Below are 15,371 nucleotides of genomic sequence, written 5' to 3'. Positions count from 1 at the left end.
AAAAGAAGAAGGAGAAGAAGAGGAAGGAGGAGGAGGAGGAGGAAAGGGGGAAGGGGAGGAGGGAGATGAGGAGGAGGGAGAAAGAGGAAGGGAGGAGGAGTTGGTGAGAAGAGAAGGAAAAGGAGGAGGGGGATCGGCCTCAGGAAATGCAGGAACCAGGGCAGATTCAGCACTGATTTTATCAGGACTCACCACACCTTCCTGTCGGGCACTACCATTGACAAGCCTTACCCACAGCTACAAGAATGCGATTGGCTCAGCTTGAGTCAGGTGTCCACCCCTGGGCCAATCAACTCTGGCCAGGGGCAGAGTCACGGCCTGCAGAGCTTGGTGCTGGGAGCCCACCTGTGTCATGAGGAGTAGAAAAGCATCCCACAGAGGAGCAAACTGTTGTGAGCTGAGCAGCCTCCCAGCCACCATGAGCGTGAACCACGGCATAATCCGTAGATACTCCAAGAAGCAATTCACTAGGATAAATATCCTTCAGCTCTTTCAACCATGGGGAATGAATTATTAATTTAAAATAATTGTGTGATTGTTCATTTAGCTTTCTCACTGTTAAGATTCTTGAATGTTAAGCTTTGTGAAGACAGAGGACCGTGTCTAGCTGATTCACTGACATATCCCACCACTTAGCCATGGACTTGGACCCCAACTCAAATAATTGCTGCATAAATGCATTAATTAAATTAACATTTTTGAGATCCTTGTGGTTACCTGCCTCCGACTACGGCTTTATCTTTTTCAGTAAGTTCCCACTCATGATAAAAAGAACTACAGCATCAGAAGGTTTTTTGCACAAAATAGGAAAGAAGGTAAAATAACTCACAGGTCTTATTTTCAGTCACTTTGAGGGTTTTATTTGCCCATCTGTTCTGGTTATCTATTCTTGCATAACGTTCTCCAAAACACAGTGGCTTAAAACAACAGCAGTCATTGACTTGGCCCATGAATTGGACAAGGCATACAGGGATGGCTCATCTCTGTCCCACGGGCCACCAGCCAGAATAGCTTGGCTGGGGGCTGGAGAATCCACTTTCAAGATGGCTGGCAAGTTGGTGCTGGCTGTCAGCCGGAAGCTCAGCTGAGGATGTGGATCAAGACCTCAGTTCCCACCCACAGGGATCTCTCAATGCCTATGCTTGGTCATGCTCATCGCAAGGAGTCTGGGTTCCAGGAGTGAGCGTCCCAAAAGAGCAAGAGAGGGACGTACGTAGAATTTTTATGCTGCATCCTCAGAACTCACATGGCACCGTTTCAGCCATATGCTATTGTCCACGGCAGTCACAAAGGTCTGCCATTTGCAGTCACAGAGGTCTTTCCCCTCAAAGGGAAAGGACCTCGTCCTCATGCTACGAGAGAAGTCTGAAGGTCACACTGAAAGAAGAGCATGTGAGAGGGGCGATATGCCTGTGGCCGTCTTTGGAAAACACAATCTTTCCCACCATGTCTTCTCTTTTGGCACAGGCAATCACACTGAGTTTCAGAATTGCAAATCTGAACACTGTTGACCAGTCCTCCACTCAATCATTGATTATTTTATTTTTTTTTTTTTTAGTCATCTATGCTGGGCATAGAATTAAGTCCTGGAAGTACATAGATAAATGAGAAAAATCTCTTCCATTGGGGAGTTCGCAGATGGGTAGAGATGATGAATAATGAAAATTCAATGTGATGAGTGATTCAGCCAAGGTATATACAGGCAGTGTTGGCAGAGAAAGGAATGATGGATTTTGCCTGGAATGGAAGTTAGTTTCCCTTAACACTTTTCTTCAGTGGATATGGGCTCTGTCATGCTGCTAGGTTACCACTTTCAGAGTTCATATGTATTTCCCTAGAGGAGCATGTAGGCAGCCAGACCACCTGAGCTATACCATGTGGAAGCCACACCACCCACAACCAAAAAGAACAGGATTTGTTGGCTAACAAAAGCAGTACAGACTGGGACGGATGTCTTGGACGTCACGGTCCTCCTGGGAGCCTTGAAATTTTCACAGGTGAGAGAACCCCAGAAAACAAATAATAATGATGATAATAACTTTTCTTAAAATAGGCTTTTTCAGAACATTTTAGATTTACAGAAAATTGGAGAAGCTAGCACAAGGAATTCCCACACACCTTAAGCCCAGTGCCCCACTGCTAACCTCTTCCATTAGTTTGGGAATTTATCACAATCCATGAACCAATATTGATACATTACTACTAACTCAAGGGCATGGTTCATTCAAATCCCCTTAATTTTGACCTAGTGCCCTCTTTCTAGTCCAGGATTCCATCCAGGACGCCACAACACATTTAGCTGCTGTCTCCGAAGGCTCCTCTGGGCTATGACAGCTTCTGGACTTAGTATGTTTTTGAAAACCATGACAGTTTTGAGGAGTACTGGTCCTGTATTTTGCAAGAGTCCCCCCTACTGGGATGTGTCTGATGTTTTCCTCGTGATTAGACTGTGGTTTTTGGATTTAGGGAGGAAGACCACGAGACACACTGTCATTTTCATCACATCCTATCAAGGGCACAGAGGACCGACCCGATTCATGACTGCTGATTTTCACCTCGACCTGGATGAGGTAGTGTTTGTCAAATTCATCCCCTGTACAAGTGCTCTTCCACCCCTTTTGATAGCGCCCCCGTTTGGAAGGAAGTCATAATGTGCAGCTCAGATTTAGGATGTGGACAGCTGTGCTCCTCCTTGAAGACGGCATGTCTCCAGAAACCATTTGGGAAAGCTGTCTCTGTTCCCGGTTTATGGACTTGTTCAATCATTCCTTTACGTCAGTATGGACTCACGGATATTTACTTTATACTTTGGGTTATAGGCCATCACCGATTTATTTCGTTGCTCCAAGTGTTCCGGTTTTGCCATTGGAGCTCTTTTGGTAGGACCCTCGTCCCTTGGACCTACCCCCATCACTGGGGTGTCATAATAACGTTTTTGCCTATATGTGCAGGCACTAGAATATAAAGGCGGTGTTATTAAGTGTATTTCTAACCTAATCATTCAAATATGCCTATGGTGTCAGTGTCCTCTACAGGTAAGGAAGCTGAGATGCGAAGGGGTTCAGTAAATTATCCAAGGTCACAAAGTTTGTAAATAATAGAGCCTGTTCACTCCAGACCCCCCAACCTGTAACAAGCTGAGCATTAAAAAGAATACAACCTCGTGTTAGCTCCCAACCTGTTGAAACACAAACATTGGTTATATACCGGGGTTATACACCAAAAATATATATACAAGTGGCCACTTTGGTCAGCGCTGCTCAAGCAGTAGTTCACCATCATCAGAAGTGTCTGGACGCTGATGGGAACCACTTTGAGCACCTCTTGTCATTGCAGAAGTCACACGTGACTTGTGTTCATCTTTTGTTATCGGTACATATTGAGTATTAGAATTTTAATGGTGTTTTCCTTTCTTAAAATGTATATACATGTTTTTGGCGCCCTCTGTATCTGTTGGGATATAAACGAGACACAGAGCCCACTGACAGAGCTCCCAACAGCACAAGCCCTGGCGGCGACTCTCCTGCACCTTTTGGCTTCCAGTTCTCACCCCAGCACCCCTGTGCCCAGTCAAGAGGAAAACCAGCCACATGGGAGTGTTACGGACCTCATGCGCTGCCCCCCTCACAGGAACTTGTAGAAAGATGTGACGGACACGTAAGGATGGATGCGAAAGCTGACATTTGCAAAATCGGAACGGGTGGTATTTTGGGGCTTGAGTGGGTCCTCTTGGAGTCCCTTCAATTAGATCACACGAGCCCACTCCACCCACTCAGGAGCACGCCCTTAGCACAGCCCACTCCCTTCCAAACCTTGGAGCTACACTCTCTCCGTGTTCCCCTTCAACCCTGCAAGATGCCAAAACAGCTTCAAGGGAGTCTGCTGAGAATTCCTAATCATTTTCACATTGGGTTGGACAAAGCCCAGAGCAGAAGGATAAAAAACAGAGACGCAGACCCCCTTTTGAAAGCCCCACAGTAAGCAGAGATCCAGACCCAAAGCCAGAGTCCAATGTCCCTGTGCTGTGTGCCCAGGACACAGGAAGCTCGGGTAAGCCGCTTTCTGCCCCATCACGCCCAGCCTGGAATTATAGTGTATATGTTCATTCCTTTGCCGCTAGGGTGGCACCAGTCATCTTGCCTCCCCTAAATCATCCCCCGTTCTTCCAAAGCGATCAGCTTGCTTTCTATTGGTTAGAAGACAGTACCATCTTACACAAGAAAAGCCTATCTGAACAATTTCTCCGCTCCCTCTGAGAAAGGGGGCCAATCTCAGTGTGAGGGCAGTCTTTCTTTATCGGTTTGTGCTTTGGAAAATGACAATGCCATCCTTTAGATTTCCTAAGTAACTAGAGCAGAGCCAAAGTAGTCGGTGGCACTCAGCTGGAGTTAAGACCTTGTTCATAAAGCCTAAAGAACTTCAAAAAGTTTCAAGGACAATACCTAGTGTAATACGCTCATTGACATCTAAAGGGCCCAAGAAAACTAGGCCATGGATATAATGAGAGGCAAAAATACTGATAAATGGGAGGGGAGACGTACCAAAGTGTCCCTGCGAGCTCTTGCTTCCTGCTTTAAGGATAAAATTGGATGGGAGCAGTGGCTTTTAGAAGACGTCAGAACTGCCTTGCAACTCTGGCAGTAGCTATTATAACTTTGTTTCCTAAATTTAAAAACACTGAGCTTCTATAATTTGTCTCTAATGAGGCTATGTCATTTTTTGGAGTCCTGGCTCTGTGGCTGCCTCGCTCTGTGGACACAGTCACCCCTTTAGGGATATTCAATTTACTCGTCCATAAAACGGGAACCCTGTACATCCTTATAGAGACATTTTTACCTGAAAGCTTTCTTCACCAAACAGTTGGATGAGATTATGTGTTAAGATGCCCAGGACCCTCCAAGACAAAGGAGAGATTGTTCCTGTCCTCCCAAAGTTTAATTATGGAGCAGAGAATGTACAATTCATATGGACACATAATGAAAAATAGTCTGGAACACACACACACACACACACACACACACACACACCAAGCCCAGAACTACTGGCAACTCACTAAGTGCTCATCTCTTCCTGGCGAATATACTTTCCAGAAAATAACAGCTCATTCACTTTAAAGGTGAAGGTGGTTATTTTCATGCAAGGACACTTCCCTTGCATTATGTCAAGGCCATCGTTCAAGGTTAAAGAGTATCTTGACCTTTCGCTGTGCTCTTCTCAGCAACCTTCCCCCGTTGGACCATCGCCCGTTAATTAGCTTGACCATAACAGAGTGACCCAAGGAAGGAGAAGGGAGACAAATCAAAGGGAGTTATTTTCTTCTGGAAGCAGCTATGTTCAATGATCTCATTTATCCATTCGTTCTTTCAACAAATATGTACTGAACTGTATTAGCTGCTCAAGTACTATACCAGGCACTGAGAATACAACAGTGAACAAGACACTCACAGCCTGGAGGAGGAGACGGAAAATTCTTAAAGGCACTTATGCCACATTATTACGAGCTCTGGGACAGGTAAGCACTGTGGGAACACAGATGATAGGCACCTGTCTCCTTTAAGGCGGGAAGGGAAGACTTCCTGGAGGGGGTGGCAAGGATGCTAAGACCATCAGAACAAGTAGGACGTGACCTGGTGACATGGAAGGCAGTGTGATGAGAGGGTTCAGAAAAGGGCACGGCAAGGGCAAAGGCAGAGGTGGTGGGAGAGAGCATTCCCGGCGGGGTTTGCAGAGGAGGAGGACAGGGCTGCAACGTGAGGTTGTCGAGATCAATCTGGGTATATTACAGGAGTCGATGGAAAACCACAACGAGCTTTTAAGAAGCGAAGTGGCAGAGTCAGATCTGCAGTTTAGGAAGAGCTCCGGGACTACGGTACATTAGGTAGAGAAATAAAATTTGGGGAGGTCGTAGAGATCTCAAGAATCAGCGAAAAAGACCACAACTTGCAGACAGCGTTGTCCCACATAGTACTGTTTTTAATCCTTAGAACCACCAGGAAAAAGAGGTGTAGCAGCGACTCCCATTTTACAGGTGAAGAAATCAAAGCTCTAAAACAGGGTTTCTCAGCCTCAGGGCTTCTGTCTTCATGGTCTGCCCTCTTTCCCTCCATGAAGCACACTCCCTTCCCTGCTAACCTCATCCCTCAGGGCCTCAGCCAACACATCGCACCAATCAATCTGCCTCTAAACGACTGAAGTGTTCACTGGGAATCTTAAGAACAGATGTCGCCTTCCCTGTCATTTGGTTTTTCTCTTACATTAAAGCAACAACATTTGTGTGTGTGTTTTTGTTGTTGTTGTTTTGTTTTTGTCTTGTGAGCTAGAAATTGTGAGCTTAGCACACTGGAAGCGAAAGAGATTTCTGTCATCACATGTGCATTTCTATACATTTCCTTTCAAAGCAGGAAAGCACTGGCACCAAAAATGAGGACGATTTGCATAGCATCAGGGTCCATTTCTGCTCAATGTCAAGGGTGTTTGACCCTTTCTTGGGCACTGCCACCCATTTGGTGATTTGAAGTTTCCTCTTAGAAGTATGCATTAAAATAAAATCATTCTTCTCATGAATCTGCATCAGAAAGCTTGCCTTGTGATTACATCTGCAGATATGAAAAAAAAAGGAATTTCACAGAGTGGTACATGCAGCAAAAGCATGGTCGAGCCAATTTCCTCTGTTCCCTCTTTCCGTGAAAGTGTGGCAGTGATTGTAGTGGAGAATGTCTTCTCCATACTCAAATTACCCTGCGAGACAAAGGGAGATTTTTAGAAGAGTCCTGAGCATGCAATTGTATTACCTGAGCACCAATTTTAATATAATTCATGTAATTTCTTCTGCAGGAGAAAAGTCATTTTCCTAAATGTCTGGTAAAATGAGAGCTGATGGATTTTTGACTCCCACCAACAACCTCTTCTGTGGAATTTTCTACTAAAACAAGAAGCATGGAGAGGTGCCCAGCTCAAAGAGCCTTAGCTGGGAGCAGAGAAGGTTTGAAGGGCTTTTCAACTCTGTTGATTTCAAATGACTGTAATGACTTCAGACGAGACCAAATGTATCGCAAAAACTGCCATCTTATCAAGCTCGAACCAAGGTCAGATTTGGCCAGGGTGTCCACCTCTGCACTCCTGCCACTGGGGGTTAGGTCATTCTTTGTGGTGGGGGCTGTCCTTGCATTGTCGCTTGTTTAGCAGTATCCCTGCTCTCTACCCATTCAAGGCCAACTGCACACCACCCCAGCTGCGACAACTGAAAATGTCTCCATTCACTGTCACATGTAAGAATCAGTGAATTTTGCCCCTTTGTCCCGGGACCTCTCTGGCCTATTCTTGGGACCCATCTAAGGAGTGGAGAGGAAGCTAAATTCAGTGCTCAAAATTAATTCTTAGGCAATCAAGAGGTGCTGTTGGATGACCAAAGAGACTCAAAAAGGTAGGTGTACCAGGTATCCAACACAACTAATTTCCCTCTGGTACCTAAGGGTCCACCTGCATGGCAGGATGCTGGAGGTGGACATTACTTTTCTTTCTGTTATTTATTTAACAAATGCTAGATCGTCTACCATGTGCCAGGCAATGTTGTAAATGCTTCCAAGAAGCAACTCATTCAATCTTTGTGACAACCCTATAAGGCAGGTACTATCATCACCCCATTTCACTGATTAGAAAATGGAGGCACATTATGAGTTAGCGAGTAGCAAACCAGAATTCAGGTTAAGGCATTTGATTCCATAGTCTGGGCTCTTCATCAGTAAGCTATGGTGAGTACACTATGTACCAGGGAAAGGAAATTGAATTTGGACTCAGATTCACCGGCTTAGCTCCTAGCTCTGTCACTTACTAGCTGATGAACTTCGCCAAGGTCTCTGATGTCTCTAAACCTAATTACCTCCCATCTCCAATACCATCACCTTGGGGTTAGGGCTTCACCACATAAATTTGGTGGGACACAATTCGGTCCATAGCAAACTCTTTCTCCAAACAGTTGCCTACATGATCATTTTAAAAGCTAAGCAGAGTATGCTGCTCCCCTGATTATAACTCTTTAGTGAGGATTGTCTTAGAATAGAATTCAGATCCCTAACCATGCTCTGCTATTTTCTGCATGATCTAACCCTTGCCTATCTCTTTGATCTCAGCTCCCACCCCTCTGCCCATTACTATGGTCCGGCCATACTGGCGTTTCTTCTGTCTCCAGTATATACCAACGTAGTTCCTGCCTCAGGCCCTTTGCACTTACTGTTCCCTCTGTCTGTAACACTTTTCCCAAACCTGTTTCAACGGCTGGCTCCTTCTTGCCACTGAGGTCTCAGTTTTGATGTCAGCTCTTCAGAGCAGCCTTCCAGGCCATCCAAAAGTCACCCTTTGCTGTATCCGTTCCACAGAACAAAGCATTCTATCTGCTTTGTTTCCTCCACAGCACTTACCAGTATCTGACATGATGCCTGCTCCTCCAAATAGAGCAGAAGCTCCCTGAGAGCAGAGCCCACCCCTCATGTCCACTGTCCTTTCCTTAGCACCTGCCCCAAGCCCAGCACATCCCAGGAGCTCATCAAATAACAAATGAATGAGGTAAGGAAGGCAAGGAGGTGCTTTGGTTCAGGCTCGAACCTCTCCCTCTGCACCAGCTCTCTTTAAGCCTCCCTCCAAGGTAGGTGGCTCATGAAAAATATGTATAAAATTATGTCCTACAATCACCAGATGTGCAGCTCAAGAACAAAGTGGAATTAGACTGGAAAATTACAGCACAGGCAAACCCATGCTGGGAGGCCCTATTAAAACCAAAGAGAACTGACTGCTTGTCACCGCCCATCACCAGATCATAAAAGAAAAGAGAAAACCAAGCCCCCACCTTTCCTTGTGGCTCATAATAGAGGTGAGAAAGGCGTGTGGATTCTCCCCCCTTGCTCCCTAACTCTCTTCAGTCTCTCAGTCCTCTTTCCTAAATAACAAGAAAAAATACACAAAAGAAGAGAAACCCAAACCTCGTCCGTCCCAAGGGGCTAAGACACATGCATTGATGAACACCCCTTACGATCAGGTGGCCACGGTGGTTCCTTTGCTAAATCCCACCCCCAACCGAGAACAAAATGAATTTTCTTCACCTTCATCCAGCCTCCGGGCTCATCCCAGCAGCCCCACGCCAGCCATGCAAATAAGAACACAGAGCCACCTCTGCTCACAATATGAGTGTCAGAGGTCCCTCACTGCCAGCTCCTGGGCACACATAGAGCCCACAGATGTGTCCTGTTTGACCTGCAGGATTTTTTTTTATCTGAATTCGTTGCCAACATTTAAAAGTAATATTTTATAGAAATATCTGTATTTCCAACTTCTCTAGAGAATCAACCTGACATGGGGCTCACATTCCCACAACGCAAAACTCTGTTGGGACTGACAAATGACTGCCCACTGTGACATTTTGGAATTTTCTATTGCATCACATATCCGATTGGCCCACTTAACTCGCTCATATTACCTGTCTGGACCTCATAGGTACTGAGTTTGCAGCCCCTGCTATGCGTTCACGTGTACACACACATACACACACTCTCAGAGGTGAAATTAATAGACTAAGGACTTCTTTTGCTGGGCAATAACATTGCACACCTTGAATGGAGGAGAACATCACAAGACAGCTCTCTCGAATCAAATGGGCACATCCTAACCTTTACTATGTCTTTGCAGCCTCCTTGCAGGGAATAAAGAAGAGTCACAAAGCCTAACGTCTCCTTCTACAGAAGCAGCAAGTGCTGTGATGAACAGGGAAGCATCACTCTCATTAAAACAGAGACACCTGAGGGCAGGACTTTGATTTTTAAAGACACTTGATGTGGCAGAGATTGCCAACTGTTCACCAGATCTAGTTCTTCCTTCTGGGCACACACAGCTAGCCTAGCCTCTTTCCCTAACCTTCTCTTGTGGTTGGGTGTGGTCACGTGATTGGGTCTATGGCATGGACACAGCTGGACGCTGCTGATGAAGGGGCCCTAGTGGACGATGCAATGGCACAGGTGAAAGGATCACGGGTCCCTGAATCACCACATAGAAGTGAGCCTTTCAACAACCAGAAATATCCAACGTGGACTGGTATAGAGAAGAAATAATCCTGCATTGGAGCCACTGGGCATTTTGAGGATTCGCCATTGCCTTAGCTTTGTCTGTCCTAATACACCTCACAAGCTTCCAAGGAAAACGTAAGTGAAAATAAAAACTCAATGCCCACAGGGAGAGCCACTTTAGTAGCTGCCATTCTCAAGCGTCAACTCTATGTGCCAGGTGCTTTGTGTATTATTCCCATCGTAACCACGTGGATACGGAGACTCCCAGGAGTTAAGTAACTTGCCCAAAGTTATGTAACAACTCGGTGGGTAGGTCTGGAATTGGATCCCAGCTCTGATTCTGGAGCCCATGTTTCTCCATATGGATACTAATTTATGAGTATCTATGATGGACCAGTCTCTCTACAGGTTTTTTATTCACTTTTCATTGCATCCACCCTATAAACCAATGACGTACTCGGCATTTATGACTCTATTTTATTAGGAAATTGGGGCTCAGAGAGGAAAAGTACCTTTCCTGAGGTCCCCAGGTGTAAGCATGAGATTCAGACCCATAATTTTCTGACTCTTTCTACTATTGTTCAGGGAACGGCAGGAAGATTTGGCAAGACTGGGGAATCTGTACACATTTTGTTATTCTTGATAAATGGATTACAGTGTTATTCACTCACAAATCAGAAATTGTAAATATTTCCCTTTATAAGAACCTATCATTACATTAGTTGTGATGCCATTGATATTAATGTAATTAATGTAATATTAATATTGATATTAACGCAATATTACTTGCAATCGCATTACAAATGTTGTCATTTAGATACCCCCATACTTGAAAGACCAAATATACCCAATCCAAATTATAGTGTCACATTGTGGGTAGTATATTCTAGTGTCATATTCCACATACTCCCGTCTCATGTCACACGACAGACACTCAGTAAATGTTGAATGAAGTGCTGAGAACATTGAACTTGGAGCTCCCCACACCTGCTCTGTGTCATATTTCCATCCCTTTGCCCTGTTTCTGTTGTCAGGAATGCCCCCGCCCTTTGTTACCTGACCAATTTCTGCACTTCTCGCAAGACTCAGCTCAAGCGTTGCTGCCTCCTGGAAGCCTTCCATGAACACCCAGGCACAGCTGAGTGCCCCCCTCTGTGCTCCACAGGGGCTCTGCCTCCTTCCGTCCTTGTATCTACTGTGTTATATGGAAGTTACATGTGCTTCTGTGTCTCCCTCACTAATCTGTACATTCCTCAAGGACAAGGACGAAATACTTTCCAAGTGGAGACTCGTAACGCTCTGCCATTCAAGTGCTCTTCTCAGTGTCCTGGTAGCGCATACACCTGTCTCACTGCCGTCCTCAGGAGCTCCGTGAGGACCGAGGTCACGTCCTCTGCACCTCTGTGCTCAGAGCCTCGGGACACGGGAAGCGCTCCGTGAACATCTGCTGGAATGAACTCATGGAAAAATGGATTGAGAGCTCACCCTGAGAGCTTTGCCTCTTTCACTGATGCTTCGAGTTTAGTTAAAATGTAACTACTCCTGTAAAGCAGTATTCATTCTGTAAAGCTTCATTCAGCTTTACTCTATTAGGAGGAGGGCATGCCAGGAAGGAGAGCACTGAACACCCAAAGAAAAAGTTGAATAAATTAGAGGAAAATGAATTCCCTGCAGACAAATTCCCTTTCCTCACGATTTTGTCCAGAGCCCCCAATTTGGAACTTCTTCACTGGTGACTCTTAAGGGTTCTAGAGTTCCCGGGACTTTATTAGGTAAAGAAAGACATGTATGAGAACCACCAACACAGAAGTCCCTCAGTTCTCCCGTTATCTAGTTCAACTGGTAAATATTAATACAAGCCTGGAATCCACCAGATATGGGTTCAGATTCTGGCCTCACTGTCTTTGCAATTTTTAGCAAGTCTCTTGGTCTTAGTTTCCTCGTCTGTAAAATGGGGATGTTAATTAACTTGGCAGAAATGTTTGTTGGGCAGAATAAATTAGTTAGTGAATGCAACTTGCTCAGCACACTATCTGGCACACAGTAGGACTCAATAAATGTTTCCATTATCATCTTTGAAATATGACCCTGACTTCCTGGAGAACCCCTGCATCTCTGTCATGGGAGGACAGATATGGACTTCCTTTAATAGATGTCAAAGCAACAGCAAATGTCAGCACATGTCAGAGATGGGCTGAAAGGACAGTAGACACGAGAGAGGAATAGTTCCAGAAAGAAAGTCAAAGAGAGCTTTGTAGACACACCAAGATCGGCATTACCTGATTTCTTCCTAATACACCATCCCCTGCCATTATCAGCTGCTGAGATAAGCCACCTGCTAGGAATTGTCAGGGGAGAAACGCCACATCACAGTTCCAGAATTTGAGCATAAAGTACTACAGACTCAAAGAAAAAACATATGGTACCACCGGGGGAATAAAATGATTCTGAATGTCTCCAAGAAGCAGGACTAATCAGAGGAAGGAGAAGCAGCTGCCAGCATGAAGCCATTTGCAAAAGTGCGATCTCCCCTAAATGAAGAAGCACTAAACAGCTCCCAGGGTTCCGGAGCCCTAAAAAGCCCCCACGCAGAGAGAGAGCTTCTCCAAGCATCCGTGGGTACGAGCTGCCTAGGACACCACACCGCCCACACTGGAGACTGGAGGCACGTCACAGAGAAAAACCATGATCAGGTAATGTGACTTCCCTGGGTTGATTTCCCTTCTCTCCCAACTCCTCTGGGTGGACTTAACCCTCCTTGGTGGTAGTGATCTGCAGGAAAAACCACCAAAGTACCAAGTCACCACAAGAGAGAGAGCAGCCTATATTTAACCAGGCCTTTTTATTTTCTGTATTTTGATGCTTTGAATATGGGGCCTTGCTGCCCTGGAGGCACTGCCCCTCCCAAAGTTAACTAGTTCCTAGAGATAGCATAGCAAACAACTGTGCGTGTGCTTCGCGTATGCCAACCTCCTGATCCAGGCCCCACAACCTCACATGCCTCCTTACAGGGCTCTCACATCGCCCCTCATCTCGCCCTGCCCCGGCTTAGTCACCGCAGGGCCAGGTACCAGACAACTAGGGACAGCGCTTACACCCAGAGCCTGCTGAAATTATTCAAACTAGCCGATCCTAAATCTGATGACCCTGCTTCATGCTTTCCATCCTACAGAAATCCCAATAAAGGCTCTGGCTATATCTGCAATGGCAGTTGTCTCCTGATCTGTTGGCCTTGTCATAACCTCAATGATAATAAAACCTACTTTTGAAAACACAGCCTAAGCCATCTCCCAAAAGCCACCAGTCCATGAGATCTTAGGTTCCCAGTCCCAGAGTTTTCTTCCATGCAAGAGTAACCGCCAGATAAAACCCGCTGAGACCAGGCAGATTCACAGAACATGAATCCATTTACTCTGACAATGACCTTGGGCGTTCCCTTTTACTTACAGCCCAAGTCTATCTTCTTGAGGTCTTCTTCGTCCTTTCAACTCATCCCCCATCCCTCTAGCGAAGAGTCTGCTGAAGAGGTGATGATTGAGTGGAGATGTGAAATGAAGTGCAAGAGTCGGCCACATGTATATGTGAGGAAAAGTGTTCCGGGCAAAGGGAACAGCGAGTGCAAACACCCGAGACTGGAACATACATATACCTGACTCCTTATCAAAGGCGTGACCTAGCATAACGGTTTTGATGTTTATTCTGCTAAGTGAAAGGAGCCAGACACATGTGGTCACATATGGAATGTGAAGCGTCCAGAATAGGCAAATCCATAGAGACCAAAAGCAGAGTAGTGGTTGCCAAGACCTGCAGGGAACGGGGAATGAGGGTGCCTGCTCAGAGGGCATGGGGTTTCCTTTTGGGGGATGAAAATATCTTAGAACTAGATAGAGGTGATGGATGTACACACTGTGAACATACTAAATGCTACTGAACTGTAACCTTTAAAATGGTTAATGACCATTTTATGTCATATGAATTTTACCTCAGTTAAGAAAAAAGCCTAGTGCTATTTTTCTGTTTTCTCCTTCTATTATCCCTCTTGGATCCATGTCAAGTGTGACTAAGTCTCATAAGTACCAACTCACCCAAGAGACCAATCCAAAAGAGTGAGCTGCCAGACCTTCCACCAAGAAGAAGGGCAGGTCCCACTGGTGAGGGTGGAATGAATGTCTTAAACATGGCTGCAGCCCTAACTAAAACAACAACGGATATGTCATTTCATCCATTCCCTGCCTCTGTTTCTCCTTTGTGCCCTGAGGAAAAAGAGCATTATTAATAGACTCAGACCATCTCGTGCCCCCTTCTCTGTATCTTCTAATACTTAACTAACTCCAGCCTCTTAGCTGGACCATTGTTCAGAACCATCCCTTTCCTGTTTCCCATTCGTCTCCACCTAGACCCCTCATGCTTGGGTCAGAAGAATTTTTAACAGAACACTTGAGATGTCCAAGCCCTGCTCCGAAATTAGATGACTCCCCACTGCGAATTTAATAAAGTTCAAATTCAAGTAGGAGACACCACTGCAGGACGCCGCCAACCCCATTCTTCTGGCTCCAGACCCATTGCTAATAGAATAAGCACTGTCACCAAGCACGCTTTCAAGGTTTTGTTTCACTGTTCATCCTCCCTCTTCCAGGAATACCTGTCCTTTCTTCCCTTTCCTGACTATAAAATCTGTCTCATCCTCCCAGGCCCACACCTGTCACCAAATGGGGGACATCTTTGCTGCCTCTCCTGCTCAGTGCCAACCAATCGCGTCTATTTTCTTCGGCACTTGTCAGGCTGATGTGTTCGTGGTAAGAACATCACAGGCAGACTCGGAATGCCTTGGAAATGGAGACCTCGACTTGGTGAGCTCTGCATTCTCGGTCCCTGCCCCAAGGACTACCCTACACACTGGCTTGAGAATTCTCAAGGACACCCAAAGGATGCTTAGTGATGTGTCCTGAGCCTTCTTGCTTCCATAGAAATGAGATCTGCAGCCGAGACCTTGAGAACTAATTAGGTATCAGGACATTTCTATGCTCTGACACAGGCATCCACGCACTAGCGGTAACGCTCCCACCGAATGACACCGCCGGCCCATGTTCGCCTTTCTTAACTCATTAATATTTGACTTTTCTGGCTCTCAGACGTCTTGAATATTTTAATTACAGAATCTTATTACATGCCCAGGGATTTTAGAAGAAACAGACACAATTTTCATAAAAGTTTTATGAACCTGACTCGGTATGTGAACGTATTTCAATCCCATAAGTATTAATAGTAATGAAAATTTATGGCATACTTACTTGGTGCCAAGCATTAGCTCATGTAATC

Source organism: Rhinolophus sinicus, linkage group LG18, assembly GCF_036562045.2.
Source record: "Rhinolophus sinicus isolate RSC01 linkage group LG18, ASM3656204v1, whole genome shotgun sequence".
Classification (NCBI taxonomy): domain Eukaryota; kingdom Metazoa; phylum Chordata; class Mammalia; order Chiroptera; family Rhinolophidae; genus Rhinolophus; species Rhinolophus sinicus.
Note: the sequence above shows the minus strand (reverse complement) of the source record.